The sequence below is a fragment of the Artemia sp. Qi Xiang Cuo genome, chromosome 21 (genome assembly GCF_049724085.1).
Source record: "Artemia sp. Qi Xiang Cuo chromosome 21, ASM4972408v1, whole genome shotgun sequence".
Classification (NCBI taxonomy): domain Eukaryota; kingdom Metazoa; phylum Arthropoda; class Branchiopoda; order Anostraca; family Artemiidae; genus Artemia; species Artemia sp. Qi Xiang Cuo.
The window spans coordinates 51,758,619-51,783,906 of NC_142814.1; the positions used below are offsets into that span (position 1 = coordinate 51,758,619).

General features: G+C 38.7%; 1 long non-coding RNA gene across 1 annotated transcript in view; it reads left to right on the top strand.

Annotated features, from left to right (window-relative positions):
- Positions 1 to 12,799: 12,799 nt before the first annotated feature.
- LOC148939706 (uncharacterized) overlaps positions 12,800 to 25,288 on the top strand; it is a 47,422-nt gene continuing 34,933 nt past the window's right edge. Inside the window, exon 1 of the long non-coding RNA XR_016143527.1 lies at positions 12,800 to 12,830. This is a non-coding gene — a long non-coding RNA (uncharacterized LOC148939706). The remainder of the gene's footprint in view (positions 12,831 to 25,288) is intronic.

Below are 25,288 nucleotides of genomic sequence, written 5' to 3' on the forward strand. Positions count from 1 at the left end.
TGTTTTGAATAATAGGATTGTGAATGATTCTATTTAGTGATTGGATTGTATGACGGTGGAGAAAAAAAAGAATTAAACTGATTAACAGTTAAGGTAACCCCGAAGGCGTTGTTAACTCAGGTAATTTGTTACTTGACCTAGCTTTACCTCTCCGATGTGGTCTGTATAATACACAAGTAACCATTCTGTATTTACACGTGAACATTTTGAATCCATTTTTGAAGTCTGTGGATTCTATTTAGTGATTGGATTGTATGACGGTGGAGAAAAAAAAGAATTAAACTGATTAACAGTTAAGGTAACCCCGAAGGCGTTGTTAACTCAGGTAATTTGTTACTTGACCTAGCTTTACCTCTCCGATGTGGTCTGTATAATACACAAGTAACCATTCTGTATTTACACGTGAACATTTTGAATCCATTTTTGAAGTCTGTGGAAACAGTTTGACGTGTTCGGTGAGATTACGTTCCTTGGCGTTTGATAGACATTTGCAAAAAAAGGGGTAATTAGTGATTTGATAATTTTTAACGTGAAATCTCTGAATAAAATATTTTTGGAGCATGTACTTGACGATGGATAAAAGGGTTAAGGTGATTAGCAATTACGAGGAAGGATCCCCCCACTGGTTCCTGGCAGTAGGCTACACATATTAAGTTACTATACTGTGGGTTAGGTAACATGATTAAACACGCTTTTACAATCGGAATTCATTGATTGACATTTGCAAAAAGGGGTAACTAGTGATTGGATAATTTATTAACGTGAAGGGTCAATTTTGGAGGGAAGACCAAAAATACTCAGAATCGAAAATTAAAGGGGTGTGCCTCAAGGGCACGGCTCAGAGGCCCCTCCTTTCCCTATTTATCCGGACGGAGGAGGGGGGATGGGGGAGGTTCAATTATGGAGAGACAACCAAAAAGGCTCATACTAGAAAATAAACGGGGTCTACCTCAAAGGGAAGGTTTAGAGGCCCTTCGTTCTACAATTTTTGAGGGGCGGGGAGGGGGAGGGTCAATTTTGGAGGGAAAACCAAAAATACTCAGAATCGAAAATAAATGGGATCTGCCTCCAGGGGAAGGCTCAGAGGCCCCTCCTTCCTCCATTTCTGAGGGCAGAGGAGGGGGGGAGTCAATTTTTGAGGGAAAACCAAAAATACTCACAATCGAAAATAAATGGGATCTGCCTCAAGGGGAAGGCTCATAACCCCATTGATAACCACTTTCTGTGGACCAAGAAGGGGGGGAGGGTCAATTTTGGAAGAGGAAACCAAAATTACTAGGTAATTAACTTATGACGTCAAATAACTATAAATAAAAAGTCGGACTATTTACTTAGTGGTGTGGTGTGCTTTACATTGTCAGAGGTACATTCTCTTGATTTTTCGAAGTTCATTTTGAATTTCTTTCGTTGAAATGAAAGAGTTGGAATATTTCGGTAGTGACCTGTTGTGCTTTACCTTGTCACAGTTACATTCTCTTGATTTTTCGAAGTTCATTTTGAATTTCTGTCGAAAATGCAAGAGTTGGAATATTTCAGTAGTGACTTGTTGTGCTTTACCTTGTCACAGTTACATTCTCTTTATTTTTCGAAGTTCATTTTGAATTTCTGTCGTAAAATGCAAGAGTTGGAATATTTCAGTAGTGTTTTGTTGTGCTTTACCTTGTCATTGTTACATTCTGTTGATTTTCATAGTTCATTTTGAATATCTATCATTGAAATGCAAGAGTTGGAATATTTCAGTAGTGTTTTGTTGTGCTTTACCTTGTCACAGTTACATTATCTTAATTTTTCAAAGTTCATTTTGAATTTCTTTCGCGAAGTGCAAGAATTTGAATATTTCAGTAGTGTCTTGTCGTGGTTTACCTTGTCACAGCTACATTCTCATGATTTTTAAAAGTTAATTTTGGATTTCTTTCGTTGAAATGCAAGAGTTGGAATTTTTCAGTAGTGACTTGTTGTGCTTTACCTTGTCACAGTTACATTATCTTGATTTTTTGAAGTTCATTTTGAATTTCTGTCGTGAAATGCAAGAGTTGGAATATTTCAGTAGTGTTTTGTTGTGCTTTACCTTGTCACGGTTACATTCTATTGATTTTCATAGTTAATTTTGAATTTTCTTTCATTGAAATGCAAAAGGTGGAATATTTCAGTAGTGTTTTGTTGTGCTCTACCTTGTCAAAGTTGCATTCCCGTAATTTTTCAAAGTTCATTTTGAATTTCTTTCGTGAAATGATAGAATTGCAATATTTCAGTAGTGATATATTGTGCTTTAACTTTTCACATCTACATTCTCATGAATTTTCAAGGTTCATTTTGGATTTCTGTCTTGAAATGCAAGAGTTGGAATATTTCAGTAGTGACTTGTTGTGCTTAACCTTGTCATAGTTACATTCTCTTGATTTTTCGAAGTTCATTTTGAATTTCTGTCGTAAAATGCAAGAGTTGGAATATTTCAGTAGTGACTTGTTGTGCTTTACCTTGTCACAGTTACATTCTCTTGATTTTTCGTAGTTCATTTTGAATTTCTGTCGTGAAATGCAAGAGTTGGAATATTTCAGTAGTGTTTTGTTGTGCTTTACCTTGTCACAGTTACATTCTATTGATTTTCATAGTTCATTTTGAATTTCTTTGATTGAAATGCAAGAGTTGGAATATTTCAGTAGTGTTTTGTTGTGCTTTACCTTGTCGCAGTTACATTCTCTTAATTTTTCAAAGTTCATTTTGAATTTCTTTCGCCAAGTGCAAGAATTCTCTTAATTTTTCAAAGTTCATTTTGAATTTCTTTCGCGAAGTTTATTTTGAATTTCTTTCGTGAAATGCAAGAATTGGAATATTTCAGTAGTGTTTTGTTGTACTTTACCTTATCACAGTTACATTCTCTTAATTTTTCAAATTTCATTTTGAATTTCTGTCGTGAAATGCAAGAGTTGGAATATTTCAGTAGTGACTTGTTGTGCTTTACCTTCTCACAGTTACATTCTCTTGATTTTTCGAAGTTCATTTTGAATTTCTGTCATGAAATGCAAGAGTTGGAAAATTGGGGTCTTAGCCCACCAGCCTGAATGGTGGAAATCAACTAGCTCAGTATTTGGGTCCCAGTCCACCAGACTTAATGGTGGAAATTCACTAGCTCATAATTGGGGTTTTAGTCCACCAACCTGAATGATGGAAATCCACTAGCTCAAAATTGGGGTCTTAGTCCACCCGCTCGAACGGTGGACATACCCTCGCTAAGAAGTGGGGTTTAAGACCACAAGTCTGAATGGTGGAAATCCACTAACTCAGTATTGGGGTCTCAGTCCACCAGCCTGAATGGTAGAAATTCACTATCTCAGAATTGGGGTCTTAGTCCAGCAGTCTAAATGGTTGAAATTCACTAGCTCAGAATTGGGGTCTTAGTCCACCAGCTATAAAGGTGGAAATTCACTAGCTCAGAATTGGGGTCCCAGTCAACCTGCCTGAATGGTGGAAATTCACTAGCTCAGAATTTGGGTCTCAGTCCACCAGCCTGAATGGTTGAAATTCACTAGCTCAGTATTGGGGTCTTAGTCCACCAGCCAGAATGGTTGAAATGCACTAGCTCAGAATTTGGGGCTAAGTCCACCAGCCTGAATGGTGGAAATTCACTAGCTCAGAATTAGGGTCTTAGTCCACCAGCCTGAAGGGTGTAAATTCACTATCTCAGAATTGGGGTCTTAGTCCACCAGCCTGAATGGTTGAAATTCACTAGCTCAAAATTGGGGTCTTAGTCAGTGTTCAGATTGGAGCGTTGGGGTCCGACTATCTGGGCTTTATTTGTCAAGGCAGGTGCCCACCTCACCTGCCCAGAGTCTCATGCAAGTGACCCTAAATTTGAAAAAGTAGAAATTGGCTCAGATTTTCTAAACTGAGCTGAGACAATGAATAGATACTATTGGGAAAGTGATTGGAGACGCTGAGCATCCGTGAACAAGTGCTAAATTTAGAGAGGAATTTGGGACAATATTTGGGGGCGTCCACCCGCCCAGAGTCTCCAGCAGGTGACCCAAAAATTTAAAAAACACACAGAGACGACAGACACAAAGAGACGAATCACACACAGAGATGACAAACACACAGAAACGACAAATAGAGACGACATATGCACAGAGACGATACACACACACAGAGTCAACGCACACAGAGAGACGAGACACACACACAGAAATGACAAACACACATAGAGACGACACACACAAAGAGACGTCACACACACACACACACACAGATACGAAACACACAGAGAGACGACACACACATAGAGACAACACACACACACACACAAACACAGAGACAACATTCACACAGAGACGACACACACACACAGAGACGACACATTCAAATAGACGACTTACACATAGAGACAACACACACACAGAGACGATAAACACACAGACACGACATACATAGAGAGACGACACACACACAGAGACGACACACTCAAAGTGACGACTTACACATAGAGACGACACACACACAGAGACGATACACACACACACACAGAGTCCACTCACACACAGAGAGGACAAACACACAGAGGCGACAGACACAAAGAAACGACTATCACACTTCATTCAAGAAACGTGATTAAACACGTTTTGAAACTACATGCTATTTGCTTGCCTTTCCTTGGCACCTTTCCAAACGAGCGGGGATTCCCACTGGTTCCTATACATTGCAAAAAGTGAGCAGTATGAAAACTCCACGTTTTCAACCAGACTGGTTTTTTAGACAACACCCATTTTTTAGGGACCAATCAGAGACAGCGGAGGTTGCTCAATATACAATAACTTGATTGGTGATTGTTTACACACCGCAACGGCGCATACATAATGAGAGAGACATGCAAAGTCGACATAGCTTTATTTCTTTTTTTTAAGGTTAATTTAGACGAGGTTACGTGCGCGGACGTCACCTCGTCTAAATTAACCTAAAAAAAATGAAATAAAGCTATGTCGACTGTGCAAGTCTCTGTCACGATGGATGCACCGTCGTTTTGTTTAACCAATCACCAATCAAGTTAACGTATATTGAGCAACGCCCACTGTCCCTGATTGGCCCCTCAAAAATGAATGTTGTCTAAAAAAACCAGTCTGGTTGAAAACGTGGAGTTTTCGTACTGCTCACTTTTTTGTAATGTATACGAACCAGTGGGGAATCCCCGCTCGTTTGGAAAGGTGCTAAGGAAATGCAAGCAAATAGCATGTAGTTTCAAAACGTGTTTAATCACGTTTCTTGAATGAAGTGTGAGTCGTTTATTTGTGTCTGTCACCTCTGTGTGTGTGTCCTCTCTTTGTGTGAGTGGGCTCTCTGTGTGTGTGTGTGTATCGTCTCTGTGTGTGTGTGTCGTCTCTGTGTGTGTGTCGTCTCTCTGTGTAAGTCGTCTCTGTGTGTGTGTCGTCTCTGTGTGCTTGTCTTCTTTCTATCTGTGTAGTCTCTGTGGTTTTGTCTTATCTGTGTGAGTGTGTCTTCTCTCTGTGTTAGTCATCAATATGAGTGTGTCTACTCTGTGTGTGTGTGTGTGTGTGTGGGTTGTCTCTTTGTGTGTGTCGTCTCTATGTGTGTTTCGTATCTGTGTGTGTGTGTGTGTGTGTGACGTCTCTTTGTGTGTGTCGTCTCTATGTGTGTTTGTGATTTCTGTGTGTGTGTCTCGTCTCTCTGTGTGTGTTGACTCTGTGTGTGTTTGTCGTCTCTGTGGATGTGTCGTCTCTATGTGTCGTTTCTGTGTGTTTGTCCTCTCTGTGTTTGATTCGTCTCTTTGTGTCTGTCGTCTCTGTGTGTTTTTTAAATTTTTGGGTCACCTGCTGGAGACTCTGGGCGGGTGGACGCCCCCAAATATTTTCCCAAATTCCTCTCTCAATTTAGCACTTGTTCACGGATGCTCAGCGTCTCCAATCACTTTCCCAATAGTATCTATTCATTGTCTCATCTCAGTTTAGAAAATCTGAGCCAATTTCCACTTTTTCAAATTTAGGGTCACTTGCCTGAGACTCTGGGCAGGTGAGGTGGGCACCTGCCTTGACAAATAAAGCCAAGATAGTCGGACCCCAACGCTCCAATCTGAACACTGACTAAGAACCCAATATTGAGCTAGTGGATTTCCACCATTCAGGCTGGTGGACTAAGACCCCAAGTCTGAGCTAGTGAATTTCCACCATTCAGGCTGGTGGACTAAGACCCCAATTGTGAGCTAGTTAATTTCCACCGTTCAGGCTGGTGGACTGGGACCCTAATTCTGAGCTGGTGGATTTCCACCCTTCCGGTTGGTGGACTAAGACCACAATTTTCCAACTCTTGCATTTCATGACAGAAATTCAAAATGAACTTCGAAAAATCAATAGAATGTAACTGCGAGAAGGTAAAGCACAACAAGTCACTAGTGAAATATTCCAACTCTTGCATTTCACGACAGAAATTCAAAATGAAATTTGAAAAATTAAGAGAATGTAACTGTGATAAGGTAAAGCACAACAATACACTACTGAAATATTCCAAATCAATGAAAGAAATTCAAAATGAACTATGAAAATCAACTGAATGTAACTGTGACAAGGTAAAGCACAACAAAACACTACTGAAATATTCCAACTCTTGAATTTAACTACATAAATTAAAAATGAACTTATAAAAATCATGAGAATGTAACTGTGACAAGGTAAAGCACAACAAGTCACAACTGAAATATTCCAACTCTTGCATTTCAATAAAAGAAATCCAAAATGAACTTTGAAAATCAACAGAATGTAACTGTGACAAGGTAAAGCACAACGAAATACTACTGAAAAATTCCAACTCTTGCATTTCGCAACAGAAATTCAAAATGAACTTCAAAAAATCAAGAGAATGTTACTGTGACAAGGTAAAGCACAACAAGTCACTACTGAAATATTCCAACTCTTGCATTTCAATGAAAGAAATCCAAAATGAACATTGAAAAATCATGAGAATGTAGCTGTGACAAGGTAAACCACGACAAGACACTACTGAAATATTCCATTTCTTGCATTTCACGAAAGAAATTCAAAATTAACTTTGAAAAATTAAGAGAATGTATCTGTGACTAGGTAAAGCACAACAAAACACTACTGAAATATTCCAACTCTTGCATTTCAATGTAAGAAATTCAAAATGAACTTTGAAAATCAACAGAATGTAACTGTGACAAGGTAAAGCACAACAAAACACTACTGAAATATTCCAACTCTTGCATTTCACGACAAAAATTCAAAATGAACTTCGAAAAATCAAGAGAATGCAACTGTGACAAGGTAAAGCACAACAAGTCACTACTGAAATATTCCAACTCTTGCATTCCAACGAAAGAAATCCAAAATGAACTTTTAAAAATCCTGAGAATGTAGCTGTGAAAAGGTAAACCACGACAAGACACTACTGAAATATTCCAATTCTTGCATTTCACGAAAGAAATTCAAAATGAACTTTGAAAAATTAAGAGAATGTAACTGTGACAAGGTAAAGCACAACAAAACACAACTGAAATATTCCAACTAGTGCATTACAATGAAAGAAATTCAAAATTAACTATTAAAATCAACAGAATGTAACTGTGACAAGGTAAAGCACAACAAAACACTACTGAAATATTCCAACTCTTGCATTTCACGACAGAAATTAAAAATGAACTTCGAAAAATCAAGAGAATGTAACTGTGACAAGGTAAAGCACAACAAGGCACTACTGAAATATTCCAACTCTTGCATTTCAACGAAAGAAATCCAAAATGAACTTTGAAAAATCATGAGAATGTAGCTGTGACAAGGTAAACCATGACAAGACACTACTGAAATATTCCAATTCTTGCACTTCGCGAAAGAAATTCAAAATGAACTTTGAAAAATTAAGAGAATGTAACTCTGACAAGGTAAAGCACAACAAAAAACTACTGAAATATTCCAACTCTTGCATTTCAATGAAAGAAATTCAAAATTAACAATGAAAATCAATAGAATGTAACTGTGACAAGGTAAAGCACAACAAAACACTACTGAAATATTCCAACTCTTGCATTTCACGACAGAAATTCAAAGTGAACTTCGAAAAATCAAGAGAATGTAACTGTGACAAGGTAAAGCACAACAAGTCACTACTGAAATATTCCAACTCTTGCATTTTACGACAGAAATTCAAAATGAACTTAGAAAAATCAAGAGAATGTAACTGTGATAAGGTAAAGCACAACCAGTCACTACTAAAATATTCCAACTCTTGCATTTCAACGAAAGAAATTCAAAATAAACTTTGAAAAATTAAGAGAATGTAACTATGACAAGGTAAAGCACAACAAACTCTACTGAAATATTCAAACTCTTGCATTTCAATGAAGGAAATTCAAATGAACTTTCTGATTTTGTTTTGGTTTTCCCTTCCAAAATTGACCCTCCCCCTCCCCTACCCTCAGAAATGGGTGAACGAAGGGCCTCTGAGCTTTACCCATGAGGCAGATCCTGTTAATTTTAGATTATGAGTATTTTTTGTTTTACCTCCAAAATTGCCCCCCCCTCCCCCCAGCGCTCAGGAATGGAGGAAGGAGGGGGCCGATGAGCCTTCCCCTTGGGGCAGATCTCTTTTATTTTCTATTGTGAGAATTTTGGATTTACCCTCCAAAATTGACTCCCCCTCTCACCGGCCCGCCGAAATGGTGGCAGGCCGGGCCTCTGAGCCTTGCCCTTGAGGCAGATCCCATTTATTTTCTATTCTGAGCATTTTTTGTTTGCCCCCAAAAAATGAAACTCCCCACTCCCCTGCCCTCAGAAATTGGGGAACGAAGGGCCTCTGAGCCTTTCCCTTGAGGCAGATCCCATTTATTTTCGATTCTGAGCATTTTTGGTTTTCCCTCCAAAGTTGACCCTCCCCCCTTCCCTGCCCTCAGGAATGGGGGAACGAAGGGCCTCTGAGCCTTGCCCTTGAGGTAGATCCCGTTTATTTTCGATTCTGAGTATTTTTGGTTTTCCCTCCAAAATTGACCCTCCCCCATCCCCCCCTCCTCTGCCCTCAGAAATAGGGTGATGAAGGGCCTCTGAGCCTTCCCCTTGAGGCAGATACCGTTAATTTTCGATTCTGAGTATTTTAGGTCTTCCCTCCAAAATTGACCCTTCACGTTAAAAAATTATCCAATCACTAATTACCCCTTTTTGCAAGTGTCAATCAATGAATTCCGATTTTAAAAGCGTGTTTAATCATGTTACCTAACCCACAGTGCAGTAATTTAATATGCGTAGCTTCCTGCCAGGAGCCAGTGGGGGATCCTTGCTCGTAATTGCTAATCACCTTAACCCTTTTATTAATCGTCAAGTACATATTCCAAAAATATTTTATTCAGAGATTTCACGTTAAAAAATTATCCAATCACTAATTACCCCTTTTTTTGCAAATGTCTATCAAACGCCAAGGAACGTAATCTCACCGAACACGTCAAACTGTTTCCACAGACTTCAAAAATGGATTCAAAATGTTCACGTGTAAATACAGAAACGTTACTTGTGTATTATACAGACCACATCGGAGAGGTAAAGCTAGGTCAAGTAACAAATTACTTGAGTTAACAACCCCTTCGGGGTTACCTTAACTGTTAATCAGTTTAATCCTTTTTTTTCTCCACCGTCATACAATCCAATCACTAATTAGAATCATTCAGACTCCTATTATTCAAAACATTAATTAATATCGTTCATAGAGTCCAATTTGCGAATTCCTTATCCCTTTTTGCAAAAATGTCAAATACTCACTCTCTTTGAAAAACTAAACCAGACTATACCCCACCATACCCATCGTGTAAAGCGAGCGGACTGGTTTCTAAGGCAACACCCATTTCCGTGATCAATCAGAGATGTTTCTACTAACGGTACTCCATAAGACAATAATAGATACGAAACTAGATTGCATAATATGCCTTACCGCGGACAGTCATCAATTGATACAGAGTGTACAAGACTTGTCAGACATGTTTTTAAAGGTTCAATAGCCAAAACTAGAGATCATCACATTTATTTTTTCATGTATTTTTGAAACTGTTTACGTCAGAAACCCGTCCTTGGTAAGCCAATGTACCAGTTAAACTGCACGCATATCCATGCCTCAGGCGTAGGATTGATACTGTGCACAAAAAATGGGTGTTACCTCAGAAACCCGTCTGGTAAGGCATGTGCCGTTCGTAGTAATAGATGACTGTCCTTGATAAGCCAATGTACCGGTTAAACTGCACGCATATCCATGCCTCAGGCGTAGGATTGATACTGTGCACAAAAAATGGGTGTTACCTCAGAAACCCGTCTGGTAAGGCATGTGCCGTTCGTAGTAATAGGTGACTGTCCTTGATAAGCCAATGTATCGGTTAAACTGCAAGCATATCCATGCCTCAGGCGTAGGATTGATACTGTGCACAAAAAGTGGGTGTTACCTCAGAAACCAGTCTGGTAAGGCATGTACCGTTCGTAGTAATAGGTGACTGACCTTGGTAAGCCATGTATCCGTGAAACTCCACTGGCCATGTAGGCGTGAAAACAGCACCTCCATAATTACGATCAAACTCTCAAAACATGCTTGAGTACATTATACGTTGCCAAGTTTAAAAAAACCTACTAATCAAGTTACTGTATATGGAGTAACCACCGCTCTCTCTGATTGACCCCAAAAAATGGGTGTTACAATGCGGGGAATCCCCCGTTCATACTATTATCTTTTTTGCAATGTTTAGGAACAGGCAGGGAATCCCCACTCGTTTGGAATGGTACCAACAGGACATAAGCAAATAGCATGTAGTTTTATAACGTGTTTAATCACGTGTAGTTTTAAGAATGTGTATGTGAACTCATGACGTACATTCATTGTGCAATTGACAACAAAAACAGAAAAAAACCTGTTTGACCACATTATACACTGCCAAATAACCGCTGGCTGTAGACTATGCCTTGGAAAGCTACCATGGAACGCGCCATACGCAAATAACATAGGAATTGCTATACAGGCAGCAGAATTCAATATGTGCTATCTACTCACTTCACGAATGCTCTTTCACTGTTAGAGTCAATCAATGTATTAGATCTTGATCTGCCGCACTTTCTCAATACGAGCTGACTAGCTAGTGTGGCAGCGCATTAGAAAGAAGTTTGCATTGACACAACCCTGTTTGCCTCGTAAACAGATCTTATGAGAAGATATATGACTCTTTAGACAATAGTCCAAAAGGTCTCTTAGAACTTCACAATTTTGGGAAGGCAATGTTGATAGCATATTCTGAAGTTTTGAAATTATACAAATCTTCATTACTCTGCCTGTAACAACGGCTTCTAATGAGATTCTTTCTTAAATTAAGCCTGATTAAAACCTATTTAAGGTCAACAATGAATGACGAAAGACTCAGTGATCTGATGTTGGTGTTTAGTGAAAAAAAACTGTGTGAAATCATTGCATTTCGAGGCTTTGGTTGGTATTTTTAGAAAAATGAGACCTCGTTGGTTCCCAGTTTTTCAATAAAACTAGGAATTAGTTTCCAACTTAAGTTATCTGTATTTATTAAAACTTTTAAATTGCTTCTTACTGTTATTAGTTTATTTTGGGAGAGGCCGGTGCTAACCCCTGTGAAGGAACGTTGCTCTTAAACAACGACGAGCCGGACCGTTTGGGGGGTCCACAGAGGTTGCTTAGCCCCCCTGGTTCAGAATGAAATGACACCGCTGGACAAGAAACTTATATTCCCACACAAAAAATCAGTTTTGCTTATAACCTGATATTATGTCCATCCATTTTGATGGAGGTTTGGGTTGCTACCCCAAGAGAACACATTTATTATCTTATAATCACATATTAAAAAATAAATTAGTAAGAAAATAGGTTCTTTTAGTATCTACCTATGTTTTTGTTATTAATTTTTCTTGCTCATGTCAGTGTAATTAAACTGGGAACAGTGGAATTTTTTCACGGGAAAAACATAGATTACTCAGAAAATGTGAAACTTATTCATTGCTCAAAAGTGTAACATAAGGGTAACATAAATTCTAAAGCGTAACAAAAGTCGAACACGGTACTGTTCTATTAACCGGACTCTTTTGAATACGGCAATGCATACCAGTCACGAAATAGATCTTGACGCGTGAAGAAAACAGGTTTACAATGCCTTCTGGGATACAAACAAAGGCAAGAAAAGTACTTAAACTGTTTTTTTTTTTTGGGGGGGGGGAGGGAGTGGGACCTAGGTTAGGTTACGTATTTAATATATGCTGTGCTTTACCTCCCCCCCCCCCTCCTTTAATGTGCAAATATATAGCCCAGATTTATTTCTAAGCTAATATATAGTCATCCTATTTTATTTTATTTCATTAGTATTAACTAAACTAGCACTATATAAAAGAGTCCGGTTAATAGAACAGTACCTGTAACACTTTTAGGACCGTAACGTTTTACTTAAAACGAACCAAAAATGGTACAAAGGTAACCTCGGTGACAAGCCCGAGTGGAAGGGAATATTTTCACAAGTTTGAAATAATAGATCCCTATGAAAGACCAGAAGGTTTGTATAAATTTAAGTGAAAAAGTTCACTCCTAGACGACGCAGCAAACCAAAACATCATTTTATAAGGTATTCCCTAATTGGGAAGCAGGCTTTCAATTTTTCATTGATACAAACAAACAGGTTCGACAGGCTTTGTATGAAAACATCTTCGCGTCAGGTTCTGGCCTCTTTCCAAATCCAACATGAATTCAATACTTTGCATTTGGCAATATCTAGCTGTGATCATGTTGATTTACACATTTTGGACCAAAGTCAATGTGGAATGATTTTAATTTTTCAAAATGTGAGTTTCTGTGTTTTTTAGTGTCGAAATAGGAATAAAAACAGTTGATATTGGTAACACTAGATTCATGGGCGTAGGGAGGGGGCAGCTGCCCCCCCCTAGACATTCAAATTCACATTAGATAAGGCTGAAAAGCAGATGGTTGGAAAACCTTTTTTTTAAATAAAAAAAAATAAAATAAAAAAAAAAATAAAAAAAGAGTTGTGTGAAAGTCAAACTTTAGCGTAAAGAGCAAAGTGTTGAGGAGGGGGCAATCCCCTTCATACACGTAATAATTTATGTTCGTTTTAACTTTTAATGTTGCTGAAAGTTTTTTCAACTTGTTTTTTTTTTTAATTTAATTACAGATAGTAGCTTGAAACCTCGACTGTAGGGTTCTCTGATGCGCTGAATCTGATGGTGTGATTGTCATTAGGATTCCTCTTTTTTCGAAAATCAGGCAAATATTCTCAGGCTATTAGACTTTGATGAGTAAAACTAAACTTAATGAAACTGATATATTTGGAACCAGAATAATAAGCCAATTCTTTTGATATGCCTATTGATACCAAAATTCCGTCTTTTAGCGTTTCGGTTACTATTGAGCCGGGTTGCTCCTTACTTACACTTCGTTACTACGAACTATTTAATACCTTTTCCTCTTATTTTAGGTATGGTTTATATACCTCTGTTTGAGTCACCCTTGTTAAAACCGGTTTACCTGTAATACGATTTGACAGTGACAAAATTGAGAATCAATAAATGCGTAATTTGGCCTAATTTGGGTGTAGTGCTTTCAAAGCTTCTTTACTCGCAGTGAATTTTTATATGAACAGTTCTCGAGATACGGTAGGATAAATCAAAGACCATGAAAACCAGAATAATCAAGAATTCACAATTTTTTTTTGTTAGCGTACTAGGCTACTATCGAAATAAAAACTGAAAATTTCTACAAAACCACCCAGCAGTGGTTCTGGCCTCTCTTTCGCCCGGAGATAAATTTTGATTAGTGTCTCTCCCACAAAATTTCATGGCCAAATAAAAAAAAATCATATAGCCCATTAACGGAATTGTTTTCAATTTATCGATAATTAATAGTTTATTGTTTGACTAGTATTAATTTATCATTAAAATTATTTAATTATCTTTATTTATTTGGTCTAATTATTTTAATTACATTTATTTACGTTACTTACGTGTTATAGTGACCACACTCAAGTTCTTGATGTGAGTAAAACTGGTTTTTCTGTCTGCATTCGGAGATAATTAGTTTAGTCACAGTGAGATATATGGTGTGCGTGTAACTGTACAACCGAGATACTTAACCCAAACAACTGAACCCCTATAACTGAACCCCCCGTGCAACTGAACCCCGGGCAACTGAACCCCCGTGTAGTTGAGCCCCCGTGCAACTGAAACCTCGTGTAACTGAACCCTCATGTAACTGAACCATCGTACTAGTTTTTCCGTATTCTTCAAATATGAGGCAATCTAATTGGGTAAAAAAAAAGTTGGAATCTTTACATGTTCAACCTTTTTTGAATTGTTTTTTTTTAAGTCATGATATAAAAGCCTGTCGAGATGATTTACAAAAAAGCTCTGTTTTTTGGTCACAAAAACGAAGAAAATCGGACATCACAAACCATTAAAGCCAGATTGATTTTTGATTATTTATGTTTGTTTATGCATTATGTCTTTGCCCTGTCACTTTCAGAAGATACCCCCCCCCCCCGAAAAATAACCCCCCTGGAGAATGCTCACCACCACCCCTCCTGCGGTTGGTTGGTTTCCAATCACTTTTGACTTAAAAAAGGACTAGAACTCTCAAGTTCTGATCGAATGAGCATCCTCCGAAGTTTCTAAAACCATGAGATGGAGGTGGGGATGAGAAAGGGGCAGTCCCCTCTCTATACAGAATAAGTTCTGCTCATTTTGGGGTTTAATGTTACTCTTTACTTTCATAATAACAGCGTAGACTCGAAATAGTCACAGAAATCAATAGAGATTAAATATCAATCTCACATTTTGATGTTTTTCAAAGTTTTTTGTCTCCCCACTAAAAAATAACCCCAAAGAAAAGTTTGGGATACGGCTCTGGGAATTTTATATCAATTTCTACCTTCACCCTCCCATCATCTCTCCCTTAGAACCAATTCTGCATATTTCTGAAGGCTTTGTCAGATTTTGGATGTTCTATTATTAAAATGAACCCTTTGAGGCATTTCCCTCTCGACCGAACTACAAAACAATAATAGAACGTCAGTGTAGTTTCAACGCCCTTGTATGCACATGTGTGTATGTTAAATGTTGATGCAAACATCTCATTGAGGCTTCAGATAAATACAAAGTTAGTTCCAAGAAAGAAACAAGAGGAGGGTGGAGGTAGAAATTGATGGGTCAGGCCCGTCAGGGCCTGATCCCCTGGGTCGTATTCAGGACTTCTGTTTTGGGGGTTATTCGATCAGGGGGACGGGGAATTAAAAAAAAACACATCAAAAATGTGAAATTTATATTTAATCCCTCTTGATTTCTGAGAATATTTCTGGTCTACGCTTTTATCATGAAAGTAAAGAGCAACATTAAACCTCAAAATGAGCAGAATTTATTCTGTATAAGAGGGGGACTGCCCCTTTCTCATCCCCACCTCCATCTCATGGTTTTAGAAACTTCGGAGGATGCTCATTCGATCAGAACTTGAGTCTTAGTCCTTTTTTAAGTCAAAAGTGATTGGAAACCAACCAACCGCTGGGGGGTATTTTCTGGGAAGGTATTTTTCACGGGAGGGTGTTTTCAGCGGGAGGGTATTTACCGGGAGAGGGGGGGTAGTTTCCACGGAGGATATTTGCCGGGGAATGGGTAAAGGCCAAGAACCGTAGACAGTGAAAGGGCGATGGGAAGCGGCTCATAAAGACATAAAAAGGAGAAATAAACCTGGCTTTAAAGGTTTGTGACGTACAAATTTCTTTGTTTTTGTGACAACAAAACAGTTTTTTTATGAATCTTCTTGACAGGCATTTATATATTGGCTTTAAAAAACAAACATTTCCAATAAGGTTGAAAATATAAAGATTCTAACCTGTGTTTTACCCAATGATATTGCCTTGCACTTGTAGAATACTGAAAAACTGAGTACGGTTGTTCAGTTGCACGAGAGTTCAATTACACGAGGGTTCAGTTGCACGGTGGTAGAGTTGCAAGGGGGCTCAGTTGCACAGGGGTTCAGTTGCACAAGGGCTCAGATAACGGGATTAAGTTACACGGGAGTTGAGTTGTACGAGAGTTCAGTTAAATGGGTTGCAGTTGCACGAAGGTTCAATTGCACGAGGTTCAATTGCACGAGGTTCGGTTGCACGAGGGTTCTTTTACACGATGGTTTAGATGCACGGTGGTTCAGTTTATACGGGGGTTCAGTTGCAAAGGGGTTCAGTTACAAGCGGATTTCAGTTGCAAGGGGATTTCAGTTGCAAGGGGATTTCAGTTGCAAGTGGATTTCAGTTGCAAGGGGAGTTCAGTTGCAAGGGGAGTTCAGTTGTACGGGGGCTCAGTTGCAAGAGGATTCAGTTGCTTGGGGTTCTGGTACACGGGGGTTCAGTTGCAACGGAACCGTAATAAACTACCATGCAGGTATATTTTAATTGAATATTTAATATATAGAACTGGTTAGGTATTTAATATAATACGTTCTAGGCGGCCTGCTGTCAATAATTCTCTCTTGGAGTTTTCATTATTTTGTTACTAAAGTATTATTTTTCCCTCATGTTTCGGTATATTACATTATGATTAACCTAACTTCACTTATTTGGTGTGGTCGTTAAAACACGTAAGTACCTAAAGTCCCCCCTCTCACGAGAAAAAACCTTTTGTAAACCCCCTCCCCCTGGGCTATAACTACGACCCTGGCTATAACTACTAATGCTCTAACTACAACCACTACTGCTTGAGGGTTTGGCTTTTTGAAACTAAATGAAAAGATAATAGTCGCAATCTGGTTGTAGAAAGGGTGGACCAGGAATGCTAAAAGCATTAAGTTGAAATTCTCCTGGTTACTGCTACTACTACTATTGCACAGATACTCTAATAGGTTTTTTTTTCCTCTTTCATTTATTTTTATCCCAAAATTAAAAACTCCTTTTTCTAATCTTCTACCTAGAAGATACCTTAATACCAGAGTATTAAGTTGAAACTGTCGAGAAAGTTAAAGTTGAAACAAAACTAAATGAAAAGACACAATGTAACTGCTGGTTTTCAAAACGGCAAATCATATATTTCGGCAGATACCTTTGCCATTCTTAGCGCTCGAATAATGGAAGGAAAAACCAAATGTTAAATATAAACAAAAGTAAACAGTAAGTTGAGTCAAGAGGTAGAAATGCTTGGGTAATTGTAAATTATCCAGAACACACTCGAGAAGTGAAGTTAGGTTATTCATAGCGAAATATACCAAATATGATGAAAATATAAGACCTTAGTCACAAAATTACGGTAACTACAAAAAACAATTATGCAAAGCATAATTGTTTTGTATATAATTCCCAGAGCGCATTAGGATTGAATACCTAACCTAGCCTAACCAAAATACCAACTCTATATATTAATGTAATTAAAATAGGTACAATCCCATTACATGGGCCTCTCTAAAAAGTCAAGTTTGGTTGATGCTAATGAAATAAAATAGGATGTATATATAATAGTTTAGAAACAAATTTTGGCTATATATTTGCACATTAGGGGTGGGGGGCAAAGCATTGCATATATTAAATACGTAACCTAACCTAACCTAGGTACCTTTTCCCCCATTTAAACTCCAAAAAACCACAGTTTAATATCGTATACGCAATGAAAACCTTGATATCATTGCCTGCTCTATAACAGTTAAGACGTGAAAAACGGGTTTTATCATCGCCCATGTAATGGGATTGTAGGCTTACTTAAAATGAATGATTTTTATTACCCATCTTTAGCAATACAAAAAAGTAAAAATGGAGTAGAGAAAATGAAAAGAAAACAAAACACATCGAACAAACGATTAACTTAAATTAATACTTGAATAAATAAAAAAAAAAAACCAATGACGAAACTATTTACATAAAAAGACAACCATTACACATTACTGACTATAGCTTCAAACATACTATGCGTTGGGTCGAAGGATTTCAGGAACTTTTCCCTTCTGGTCGCGATCACGACGAAGGGGTCATCGAGTCCGTAACATGCTGAAATCTGGTGGTTTCTTCGCCAGTGGGGAAGGCTAAGCAGATATTTTGCAAACTTATAGAACACTGTACGGATTGTTTTTTTATCATCAAAAGTAAACAAAGACCAGAAAGGTGACAAAGCTAAGATATCAGGGGTGGCAAAGGAATTAAAGATCCGTGCTAGAATGCGGCGGTTATATAGGCGTTTGCATGACAAAATCATCCTATACGCTTTTCGGAATTTCAGTTAGAGATAACTTATTAGACAAGATTGGGTAACATTAAGATTAGACCCAAATGGCCAACAAAGGTAAATCATTGACCCTGATTCAGTAACTGTATTACTAATAAGTGCAAATATGACAGGTACCGACTCTTTCTTATGACAATTAGAGACGACCACCTCGCTTTTGCTGGAGTTGAATTTTAGGCCTATGTTAGCATATTCATCAGACGAAACTCTGAAATTACTCTTTATGCCACTGACGGATCTACTCAGATTTAAAATGTCATCGGCATAATTAACAAGAGACAAATCAATTCCACGAAAAACAAAGTACGTTTTCACCGTCTTCTGAGCCTCGATGATACTGTTATTATAAAGAGGCAGTGATGATAAAGCCCCTTGGCGAATGCCTTTTCGTACTGGTATGAGGAAATCGGATACTGTCGGGCTCTTGTTTTTTAGTACCCTTACTCTAACCTTCAACTTAAAATACATGTTCCTATAAGTAGCAATTATACATCTGTCAAGACCTCTCTTAAAGACAGAGACAAGCAGTTGTGCATGGATACCCGAATCAAAAGCCCCGTGGACGTCGTGGCCTGCAAGTACCACGGTTTCTCCTTTAGCATCTGCATCCAACAAAACATTAGACAATAGGCTTCGCACGTGCTTGCGGCTAATATTTCTCTTGAAACCGAACTGCGAATCTGGCGTACTACAAACATACTTTATCTCCTCAAATATACATACCTAGTAGTTTATCTCACTATGCCTAAGCTTATTGTCTCCGAATGCAGAGAGACAAACCAGTTTTACGCAGACTGATCAGATCAAACCTCTTCAGTGTGTTCTGGATAATGACTGAAATAGCTACCAAGTCAAAACGAGAAAAGATACCATTCAGAAATTAGATTAGGCAAGCACTCGTTTACTAGTGTTTACTTGGTCTAAATCAAGGTACTTGTCTATTATACGCCAATCACTCAAGTTTACGCTGCCTAAAACTCGAGAACAAACCGGTTTGCGTTACTTTAGAAAAAAATTTGGACTAGGGGAGGGTGGGGTTGGTTCGGAGAAAATTGTTTCGCTGGGTGCAGCTTCTGTCCCAATCAGTATCCATCTTCCGTTTTCATCTTACAAGAAAGAGATTTTGGCCAAGATTTGTCAGGAATTTTGGTAGACTTTTATCTTTCGTCTTTAGACAAAAAAAATCCAACAATAAAAAAAAAATAATTGTCCGAAGTTACCCCACGGTGTGGGGTGGGTTCGGACATGGTGTGGGGTTACTTTGGACAGCAGTAATATGGGTTCGGCAACCTCACAGATTAAAGAAAAAAACGCCATTTACTGAAAAGTTGAATATGTATAAAAGTAAAACAAGTAAAATGAAAGTTGAAGAAAAAAAATCAAGTAATTTGAACCGAAGCTCACAGGAGCTCTATCTCACGTTGTAGCTGCTGAGATCACATTGAAAATTGAGTCCTCGCTTTGTCCGTTCAGTCCCTCCAGTGGCAGTTGGTGATGGAAGAGAAAGAACAATGTCGTTTGAAGAGACGAAGGCTTTGTCCTCAATATCCGGAAAAATGAACCGTGCTTCATTTCTGCGAAGGAACAAGACTTCTAGATCGCTTCCAGTTTCTCCTTTTATCTGGCCAACGTAGAAGATATCCAACTTCTTCGATTTGCCCAATTCGAATTTTACCAGAACATAGCTATCCGTTTGAGCTTGGTCAATATCAAAAGGCTCAAGGTTCTCTTCTACGTCTCCACAGTGAACAGACTCGTCGCTTGAGGAGTCGCTCGGGGCAACAGGTTCAGAAAGAGTCTCCACCTCATCGGTTCCGTCGTCTTCGTTAGGCTTGCAGACCGCGCTGTTCTTACGTTTTTTTCTAGATGGCGTCGGCTTGGCCTTCTTTTCCTTTTTAGCTTCGATCTCTTCTTTCTCAGGGGTGTCAGTGAGAATACGGGTCCTCCCTCTGTTGCGATTCCAACGTCCCGGAACAGTAACAGCCCCCACTCGGCGAAAAGGTCTTACTTCTTCGGGCGACCTTATGAAAGAAGAAATTGGTGGTCCAGCTTCGGAGTTGGCTTGCGACGAGGGGCTCCGCGAACTGGTTGTTTGGTCTAGCGGCCTATCCGTCACAAAGGATGGGGCGAAAGCTCCCTCTGGGAATACATCGCGATTGAATGGAAAGATTCCAGCCGCTCGAAACGCAGAGACTATGTTGGATGTACTGAACTTCTCCAGGAAAGGAACCCTGCTGAGTGAGGCTACTTAATAAATTGAAATGCGCTGTCCGGGATGCAACTGCAGCCATTCATTGAAGAACTCTTTCAGTGCACCCTTGAAAGGAGAAAGCACTGTCACGTCAAGTGGATGAAGCTTGTGGGAGCAGTGGGGTGGGAATGTCAACAGTGTCACGTGATTTTGCTTACAGTGTTCGATCACACGTACATCCAGATGGCTATCATGGTTGTCCATGAGCAGTAGGATGGGAGTCTCTTCATCTGGCTTGGTTATTTTCGTGAAGTGTCGCATAGCCTCCAAGAAAAAGTCGCCGTTGACCCAACCACTAGGGTGCGCAAGCCCAAGGCAACCAGGGGGGCCTTCGTTTGTCATTCTAGGTATGAAATTCACTCGCGGAAAAATGAAGACCGGTGGAATAGTCGCTCCAGATGCACTGGCGAAACATACAGCAGTCACGTTTTGACCTCTTTCTGCAGACACAGTCTGACCAACCTTTTTTTGTCCAGTTTGTACCAGGACTTTCGGTGGTGTCTGCACAGTGAGTATACCTGTCTCGTCAACTTTCCAGACGCAATCGGCCGTCAGTTTGGCTTCAAACCTTCTATAGACATCAAGAAGCTTGTAAAAAAATGTCTGAATGACAGTTTTGTTGAAATTTGAAGCTCTCGCTTGACTTGTGGCTTCAGGCTTCCTCACCAAGATGTCGGAATTCTGTTTCAGAAATGCACGAAGCAAGTTCTTTAACGCTGCTTCATTGAAAAACCAGTTTTCTCGTACAGAAATGTTATTCGGACAGGCGTAAGAGTAAGCAAATTTTCGTGCTTCAGTTGTTGTCAGTTCATGGTTCATTCTCGAACAAGTGCGAAAGTAGTCGGCTAGTTTTCGCTCGTGTTCGCTTTCAAAAACTTGCCTGTTATGTTTTGGTCTCGTCGGGAAGTTTATCTGCAGTGGCCCAGGCTCTTCGTTGACACTTTTATCCGCTTCTCCTGTCTGTGGCCTCGAGCGCCTGACATAGTCCAGTAGCGTGGACTTCTTTATGCCGAAGTTTTCTGCAATTTGTCTCAATGTTCCTTCCTTTTTCAGATAAGCCCCAACTGCTTTCTTCGTATTTTCTAGGTTGATCGGGAGGGTCTTGTCGATTCCTTTTGTATGATCGAGGCATTCTGAAAGAAACTGTTTTTAGTAACAATTAAGAAAATGCATATTAGCAGGTACACGATGTGAAAAAAAGAGGAAAAGTTGGAAATACTGACCACAAAAAAGTGTCTGGGGTGGGTTCGGACAATGTCCGAATCCACCCCACTACCGTTGTCCAAAGCAACCCCACCCGCGATAAAAAGTCTGAAACCTCACTGATGCTGTAACTACTATAGATGCCGCCAAAAACTAAAATTTAAACAACTTAGCAATGCCATAGTTAAACGCTGCAACAGCCAGCAAAATTCAATGACTAGTAATAACGGCCAAATAAAATCACAAACAAAGAAAGATACAGGACGCCACACCAACCTTTTTTCGGTTTTTCTCAAATATTTCAAAAACGATTGCACGTGTGATAACCAAACTACATACTCAAGTAGGGTACTAGATGGCACGTCTATGGTATTTTTTTGGTGAATTTTAGAGGGCGTTGTAGGAAGAGAGGCTCTTGTCCAGACTCACCCCGTGTCCGAACCAACCCCACTCTCCCCTATATATTTTGCACATTACGGGGGGGGGGGTAAGGTATAGCGGGTCTGCCTGCAAAATGTGTTTGGTATAGGTATTCTGTATATTATGAAGTAGGAATTGTTTTCTAATTTCACACTGTCTCAATACTTTAGCCCCCCTTTAATATGCAAATTTATAGCCCAAATTATATATTTACCATATATTCTGTCACTTGTCTTTGTCTTGTCTCACGCTAAGCTAAAAGAAACTAACGAAGAAACCGGTTTGTTCTCGAGTTTTACACACCGTAAACTGGAGTGAATGGCGTATAATACACAAGTACCTTGATTTGTTCTAAAACGGTCCATTTTTTCTTTTAATTTAACCAATAATACCTCGTATTTAAGATTTTAAGTTTTTTTTGAAGATTAAAAAAATAATCAATGTGATTTTTTCTAAAACGGTCAATTTGTTTTGTTTATTTTTTTTTTAATCAAAAATATCTGCTTCATCTGAAAGTAAGGAGTTACATTAAGAACTGGGTACTTAATTCAGAAAACACCAAGAATTTGGATCTGCAATATAAGGAAGGCAATAGCCGGTTTATTGCTGTCTGTATTCGGAGGGAATTAGCTTTTGGCTCAGTAGAAAACTACACTTTAGCTATATTTCAATAAAATATTTAGTATTTAGTTTGTTTTTTGGCTAGGTTTGGTTACATTTTGCATGCTGGCCCGCTATATTTACCCCCCCCCCCCTCAATGTGCAAATAAACAGCCCAAATTATTCTCCCAAGCGTCTCAGTTGTTTCAACCCTTGGACCTGTAAATTGAATCAACTTGGGTGTTTTCTCAATAATGGACAAAGACCAAAAACTGTTCGACGAGAAGGAATTCTAATTTATTCTCGTTGCATTGTATTATCAATTAAAAAAACAGTTTTTCTGAGGGAAGTAAAGAACGAAGTTTGAATTTAAAACGAATTTAAAATTATTACTTTACGGTATATCTAACATATATCAATAAAACTATTACAAATAAACAACCTGATGCCATTTCCCTATGTTCGTAGGATTAAAGAAATGGGCACTGTTGCGCTTAATAGTACACACGAAAGAAGTCAAGTTTGGTTACTGCCAACAAAAAAAAAAAAATAGGATGAATGTATAATAATTTAGAGACACATTTGGGCTATATATTTGCACATTAGGGGAGTGAGGGGGGGGGGGGTAAAGCATACCATATATTAAATACATAACCTAACCTAGGTACCCCCTCTGACCCCCCCCCCCCCAAAAAAAAAAAAAACAACAAAAAAACAACAGTTTAAATATTGTAAATTCAATGAGAAACCACGCTCTTCGATCAATATTCGATCAATTCCCTATACTTGTAGGATTATAGAAATGTAGCGCTTTATTGAAAACACAAAACAAAATATAAGTTTTGGTATAGTAAAAGTAAACCATTTAAGGACACTTTTTATCGTATAAAAATAAAGCATTTTAAGGACATTTCATGGTTATTTTGAAGACAATTTCAAAGTGAAGCGATCTGGATCGTATTAGGGCGATAGACTATCTTTAGAATTTCTATCGTAAGTAGATACCTATCACGAGGTCCCACGACTCACCCCTGCTGCCATCTACAATTTAGTTTAACGGTACCTATCAATATAGACAATGTTGGAGAACACCTGTGCTGTCAGTCCCACGTTTCCGAGAAATTGTTTCCATGCGAAGTCTATTAATGTCTTTGATGTATTTTCAAGGAGAATTGTTTCCGGAAGTCCATTAATATCTTTGAAGTTCTTCCTAGAGAATTGTTTCTGGGCAAATACTTAGATCTTAAAAATGAATTGATAAGTGTGGGAATGGGCTTCTTTGTAATTTCAAATGTGAACGAGCAAGGATGCCAAAAATAAAAGGAACACGCTGAAATTACGTTTAGGGTTTATTTGGGCGAAACCGTTTTAGACCTTTTAGGGAATTATTTCGGCGAAACAGTTAGAGACATTTTAAAAGATGATTTTAGAAGAGGTTTTAGAAGAGGATTTGAGGGTGAAACTCTGTGGTCGTTATAATACATAAGTTGTATTTGAACAGTGTTGTGAGGTCCTCTACCCCAACCCCAAAGGGCCATCATACCCCACCCCAGCCCCGAAGGAAGCCCCCGGTCCTCAAAGGTCCCCCGGGCTCCCAAGGGGCCCCCGGACCCCCAAAGGCCCCTGAGCCCCCATTTTTAATAATTTTTTAAGGCGTTATTATATCTTTTAAGAACAAGTTATTTTGTTAATGTCCATCCTCAACCCATTTTACAAGTTGAAGTACCCATCCTTTTCACCCACAACTTTACTATACTGCTTTTTTGAATGCTCCAACACCAAGCAATACTTTTCAAAGGCACTTAGAACCAGTTCCTTTCCTAATGTCCCTCCTGCACCAATTTTACAAATCGAAGTACCCATCCTTTTTACACACAACTTTATTTTACAGCTTTGTGAATGCTCAAACACCTATCAATACTTTTCAAAAGGCATTTAAATACAATTTCTTTTCTTAATATCCTTCATAGACCCATTTTACAAGTTGAATTACCCATCCTTTTAACACAAAACTTTACATTAAAGCTTTTTGCATGCTCAACACCAAGCAATACTTTTAAAAAGGCATTTCATAACAATTTCTTGTCATAATGTCCTTCCTAAACCCATTTTACAAATTGAAGTACTCATCCTTTTCACCATAACTTTACTATACTTCTTTTTTGAAAGCTCCAACATCAAGCAATACTTCTCAAATGGCATTTCACAACAAGTTATTTTCTTAATGTCATTCCTAAACCCATTTTAAAAGTTGAAGTACCCATCCTTTTCACCCGCAACTATACTTTACAGCTCTTGAATGCCACAATACCAAGCAATACTTTTCCAAAGGGCATTTCAGAACAAGTTCTTTTCATAATGTCCCTCCTACACCCATTTTACTAGTTGAAGTTCCCATCCTTTTCACTCACAACTTTACTTTACAGCTTTTTGAATGCTCCAACACCAAGCAATAATTTTCAAATGCATTTCAGAACCAGTTCCTTTCTTAATGTCCCTCCTAAAGCCATTTTTACGTGTTGAAGTACCTATCCTTTTCACCACAACTTTACTTTAC